The sequence below is a fragment of the Maniola jurtina genome, chromosome 13 (assembly GCF_905333055.1).
Source record: "Maniola jurtina chromosome 13, ilManJurt1.1, whole genome shotgun sequence".
In the NCBI taxonomy this organism is placed as follows: Eukaryota; Metazoa; Arthropoda; class Insecta; order Lepidoptera; family Nymphalidae; genus Maniola; species Maniola jurtina.
In genome coordinates this window covers 616,873-623,570 of record NC_060041.1, presented here as the reverse complement: position 1 = coordinate 623,570, position 6,698 = coordinate 616,873, and positions in this window count along the sequence as shown.

The following is a 6,698-nucleotide window of genomic DNA, read 5'->3' as shown; positions in this document are numbered from 1 at the left end:
TCCCGGTGGTTGGTGGTGACTGGATGCGCGCGCCGCCCCGTTCCCATGGTAACCAGGGGCTGGTGTCTAGGTTCACACTTGTTATGTATTCGGTAAATTGATAGCTATGTACACTAATATTATAAAGAGGAAAAGTTTGGATGTAGGGGGTAATCTCCGAAACTAAAGACCCGAGTCTGAAAATTCTTTCTTTAATAAATACTCTACATTATCCCAGAGTGATATCTCTACCCCGATTGAATTTCATTTTATTGGAGTGCTTACACTTGCTTAGTTTCATTAAGGGAATGCACACTTATCCGAGCCGAACGAGTCGAACGAAACGAATTTTAGAATTCTGTAAGTATATTATGAAATTTCATGAAACCTTGCATACTTCCCCGCGTCGGTTCGTCCGATTTGGAAGAGAACTCTCTACCTATTAAGGTTCACGAGATACAGCCCGCTGACAGACAGACAGACGGACGGACGGACGGACGGACAGCGGAGGCTTAGTATGTAATAGGGTCTCTTCTTTCGTCTCTCTGGGCCGGTTTCCGCACCTAAACGTTTCCGTCTATTGTGCGTATAATAGAGTCCCGTTGGCACCCATCGGGTACGGAACCCTTGAAAGCTTGTCAGTCAGTCAGCCAGTCAATAGACATTAAGTAGGTACCTAAATACAAAGCAAATTGATGTACCACGCCTTCGGTTCGCTGCTTGTTTGACAAGGGCCTAATGGGGTCTTAATGCGCAGAAACTTTCTATACCAGGTATAGACTAAGAGGCTGTGGAAAATTCGAAGATGTATAGCATCGTCAAAGATCCTTTCAAAGCTCCACCGGTGTGTAGACTACTAGAGGTGAAGTGTTGGAGTAATCTTCGATTTTAAATTCACAATCTTCAAGTAACCCAACTTATTTTTTAAATCTGTTTCTTATACATTTAAATATACTAACAATAATTTCTTTACCGCTAAGACTTGCCTTAAGGTTTGCAAAACGTTAATTCTCTCCAGTCTAGTTGATTTGCTTAGCCACCCAGCTCATTTGACACTTATTTTTAATCCATTGAAAGTTTTCTACAAAAAAATATTTTAATATCACTCAGTGGAATAGCAATGTAGAACAAACAAATATCAAGAAATCATGTATTATTTGCTTTAACGGTAAAGAGAAACATAGTGAGGAAGCCTGTATACCTGACAGCTCTCCATCATATTCTCAAAGGTGTCTGCCAATCCGTACTTGGCCAGCCTGGTAGACTATGTCCAAACCCTTCTCATTTTGAGAGGAGATCCGTACTCAGTAGTGAGCCGGCGCGGTGATGGGTCGATGATGATGATGACTAACGACTGCAATACGCGAGTCACTGACTGGCTGCATTATTATATGTGACTGTGTGTATTATTACTGATATACAGAATAATTATATTATTTACTTATTATTTTATTATTTATGTTGGCCGTATTGATCTTATATTATTAAAAACTAGCATTAAGTTTTGTTCCACTGGCTCTTGGTGTAGTGAAAGGTAATGGATTCCAAAGTTCCCATTTCAGCAGCAAACTCAGCCGATAGGCTATTTTGTAAACTATCGAGAAATCTTTGATACTTTGTTATATTTGTTTTGAAACAGGTAGGTATAGTTTTCAAAAGAAAATAGTTTTATGTTACGTGATTTCTCTGTTTATGACCGATGATATTACTTGGCTGTGATCCTCTAAATCCATACTATACTCTATCCACGGAAAGAAGTTAGAAGGTATCTCTAAACTAAATTAAATTGACAGCTCAAAATCTAGTCAAAATATAGAGCTATCCTTTTACGCGTGGAGCAGAAAAGATAGAAATAGTCCTGTCATTTTAGTTTAGTTTGGAGATTGTGTACTACAGAATAAGCCACATCGTAGGTGCCATAATGGGCTGGTTAGAATTATGACAAAATAGATAGAAATCACGGCTAAAAGTGAGGTCCAGGCTCATGTGGAAGAAATGTAGTGACAAATAATAGTAGCGCTGAAGGAAGTAAGTTTTATACGGACAAAATTTATTTTGAAACCTGTCTGTAACAATTGCATCGAATAGCTGGGGGTCGGTAATACCCCACATCGATTGCTACAAGCACGCTGAGGCGACTAATAGCATGGATATGTTACAACTGTCTTGTTTTAATCCGTACTTATTGCACTTCAGGCTGATAGAACAGTTAACGATGTTTGATGTACAATAAGGCCTGAAGTGATTGTATTAAATTGCTTTGAGACTGTAACTTCTACTACCTGTTTCTATTACCTGATGTGCATACAGTGTACTTAATTGTTTTCAGCAAGGGGCCGGTAATACCCCACAACGATCGCTACAAACGCGCAATGAGGCCACTAATACCTAGGAGACTAGGATATGTTACACTCTACTGCTCTAAGCCGGACTTATTGCGCTATAGACTACCTATTTGATATCGATGCAATAAAGCCTGAAACGATTGCATTGAATTGCTTTGAGCAGGGGATCGGTAATACCCCACATCGATCGCTACAAGCGTGCTGAGGCGACTAATACCCAGGATATGTTACAACAGCTGTGCTACTCTAATACCTGCTTCCCATGGTCCCTGATATTGCGGACGGACGCAAACCAGCCCGCACTGACGCACCATGGGAAGATTATCGTCTGTAGTAGCGCAGTCACATTGTCGTCCTCATCACAGGCTTATGCGCGGTGCGTGGCGTTCCGTGGTCGTCGGCCGTGCGTAATAATCTGCAGAATCAAGCTCCGTGGGAAGCCAGTATAAGCGCTATAAGCCTTACTGATGGTTTGTTACAACTGTACCGCTTTAAGCCAGGCTTATTGCGTTTCAGGATGATAGAACTGTTAGTGCTAACGATGTTTGATACAAGATACGGTACAAGAAGAAATTATTGCATCGAATTGCTTTGATATCGTGCTGCCAGCAGCTGCTCTAAGCCGACTTAACAGCCCGCTCGGCTTAACTCGTTAACGGGTAGAACCTAAAATAGTACTGTTTCCACAAATGACGGAAACAACGTTATTTGTACGTGTCACGTCTTGTCACCTTGTCCTTCTAAATGTATCCGAGGATGGCTGGTGAATGAATTTTTAAATGGATTTCAGCGTTAAAGCAAGTGATTTAATTGCTTAAAACGCATATAGTTTAGTAAACGCATATAGTAGAGTGACCCAAATAATTACAGGCCAATTTCGATTTTGCCGACTTTTAGCAAGATATTTGAAAAAATTATGCTCAACCAACTGCTCTTGCACTTTAACTTGAATAAATTACTTCACTCGGAGCAGTATGGTTTTACTAAAGGACGATCAACAATCGATGCGGGCGCAATGCTTTTAAAGCATATATTCGATGCGTGGGAGAACTCACAGAATGCCGTTGGAATTTTCTGTGATTTGTCTAAAGCATTCGACTGCGTTGAGCACGAGACTCTCTTAGCTAAATTGAGCTATTATGGAGTCAAAGACACTGCGCTTAGTCTTATTGCGTCTTATCTCAGTGATCGTATACAAACAGTATGTGTAAATGATGTGAAGTCATCCGGATCAGCCTCATTAATGGGTGTTCCTCAAGGCTCTATCCTAGGTCCCTTCATGTTCTTGGTATATATAAACGATCTACCATATTTTGTCCAAAATACTTGCGATATTGTACTATTTGCTGATGATACGTCTTTGATTTTTAAATTAGATAGAAATGAGAATAATTATGACGATGTAAATAGAGCCATATCGCAGGTCACTCACTGGTTTACTGTTAACAATTTGCTTTTAAATGCAAAGAAAACCAAGTGTGTCGAATTCGCACTGCCCAATACCAAGACGACAAATAACATAAAATTAATGATAAATAATGATATGTTGAAAGTAGAGGAGACCACCGTGTTCCTGGGGATAACTTTAGATGCAAAGCTTCAATGGAACGCCCATATATCAACACTTGCTGGCAAACTCAGCTCTGCTGCTTACGCTGTTAGAAAGATTCGACAGATAACTAACGTGGAAACTGCAAAAATTGTATATTTTGCCTATTTTCACAGTATTATGTCTTACGGAATCTTGCTATGGGGTAAAGCGGCAGATATTGGAAAAATTTTCGTTTTACAAAAAAGGGCAATACGCGCAATTTATAATTTAAAACCGCGCGATTCCCTACGAGAGAAATTTAAGGAAATAGGTATTCTTACAGTAGCTTCTCAATACATTTACAATAATATAATTTTTGTACGACAAAACATCCTCAGCTACAAAAAAATCAGTGATTTCCATGACAGGCCAACTAGAAATCGTAATAAGCTCGCAACTCCTACGCTCCGCCTCAGAAAAGTGGGAAAGTCATTTGTGGGAATGAGTGTAATATTTTATAATAAAATTCCACAGTCAATATTAGACTTGCCTTTACCAAAGTTTAAAAAATCCATTAAAAGTATGCTCCTGGCAAAAGCATATTACACAATCGAAGATTATGTAAATGATAAAAAAGCATGGAATTGACTCGCTCCAGCAATGCGCGGGTCTGCAATTGCTTGTATAGTATAGAATATTATTGTAAATTGCACAATTGAAAAGAGCAACCGCCGAGTTTCTTGCTGGTTCTTCTCGGTAGGAACGGCATTCCGAACCAGTGGTAAATTATTTGACGATTCAAAAGCACTTGTAAAAGTTTATTTGAATAAAAATCTATTCTATTCTATTCTATTCTATTCTATATACATAATTAAGTTCTTCAAAAAGTTAAAAATGCGTGCTTGGGATCGAACCTCCAAATAGAACGTTTTAACTACTATGCTATTCTGGTCATCATTATCATCATCAGCCTGCGGACGTCCACTGTTGGCTATGTCCAATGTGTCAAATGTGCCTTCTCTAAAGGGAGCCACCACACCCGGTCCTCAACCTTCCTCAACCAGCCACACTTGCGGTCTCCACTCAAGGACTTTGCGGCTCCAACGGCCAACGCCTCTACGACAGGCTTGGGCTGCCCAAGATGCCACTTCAGCTTTCTAATAGTTTGTGCTATGTAAGAGACCTTGGTTCTTCTGCTGATCTCCTCATTTCAGATTTTATCCCTCAGGGAAACTCCTAACGTAGCCCTCTCCATAGGTCAGGCTATTAAGGCTTATTAATTAAATAAGTATTTAATTATCGAATATTGAGTTTATTTATGGCAATGACCTTGTAATAATCTTGTAAAAACCCTAATAGCCCTGACACTAACCGCACAAAAAAAGGATGAGCGCTGTGAGCATGACGCAAAATCTTGCGGTGCCCTGGCCATTGGATATGGTTTATTTTGTATGGATGAACAAGTATTGGCTATTTAGCGGCCTCTGTTTGTTGGGAGGTTTTACCCCTTATACCCTTTATATCTAAACAAAATCATGCCTACGACTTTATCCACATGGATTTAGGTTTTTAGGTTTTCGGGATAAAAAGTTACCTAAGTATGTCAATCATCGGGATGAAAGCTACTTCTGTACCGAATTTTATACAAATCGCTTCAATTTATGGGCCTTTAATAATCCCGTGGGAACTTCCGGGATCAAAAGTAGCCTATGACCGTTCCCGGGATGTAAGCTAATTACGGACAGACAGACAGACAGACTTTTGCATTTATATTACTAGTCTAGTATGGAACTCCTTTTTTTGGACAGTCAGTCGTATAAAATAATCTGTCCAAGACTAAACTAGAATTGCAAGTTGCTGTCAAGATCTCAAAACTTGGCTTTGATATACAAGTGCCCAAGTTCTATATAGACAGAGCTAGGGAAGGCTAATTACTAACTTGGTCCTGGAAACCACCGTGGACTAACTTATCAAAGTTAGCACAATGCAGTTAACAGTTCAGTTGTAAGGTTGCCAACTTAGACTGGTTCAAACTTAACAATTCGTAATTATTATAAAACTAGACGATGGTCGCGACCCCGTCCGCGTGGATTTAGGTTTGTACCTAATATAAATCGGTTAAACGGATATACCTCTAAGAATCCCGTAGGAACTCCTTGATTTTACGGGATAAAAAGAAGCTTATGTCCATCCCCGGGATGTAAGCTAATAACTATAACTCTATACCTAATTTCATTGAAATCAGTTTCACAGTTGAGTCGTGAAAACGTGGCAGACAGACAGACACACTTAATCGTATTTATAATATTAGCACAGTTTTAACTTAGTAATATGGATATGGATAAACCGGTGAGTTGCGAGTCGGACACACACACGAAGGGTTCCGTAGCATCGTTTAAGATCGCGTTTTGATTTTTTCGTGATGTACCTAACCACAAACTCACGTTAGGTATACCTATTCGAATTTTTCCCTTTTCTTGTATACTATTATAAAATATAGTTACTTGCCAAATTTCATGATTCTACGTTACCGGGAAGTGCCCTTTAGGGTTTGATTCCCTTGACGGTTCTTGACAGACAAACAGACAGACAGCGAAGTAATCCTATAGGATTAATTTTTTCTGTGGAGATACTGTATTCTAATAATTAGGTGCTTTTTCTTATGACCTTTTAACTATAATTTTAACTAATGACTATTAGTTAAAATTAGATTAATTATGGCTTGGTTATCTCAGAGACCGTAGGTCAGGTTTACGTACGATAGGTACCTACTTATTGCGTCCGCATTGCTTTTGATGCAGTCATAAATTACAGTTGCATGAAACAGAATAAGGCGTGTTTCA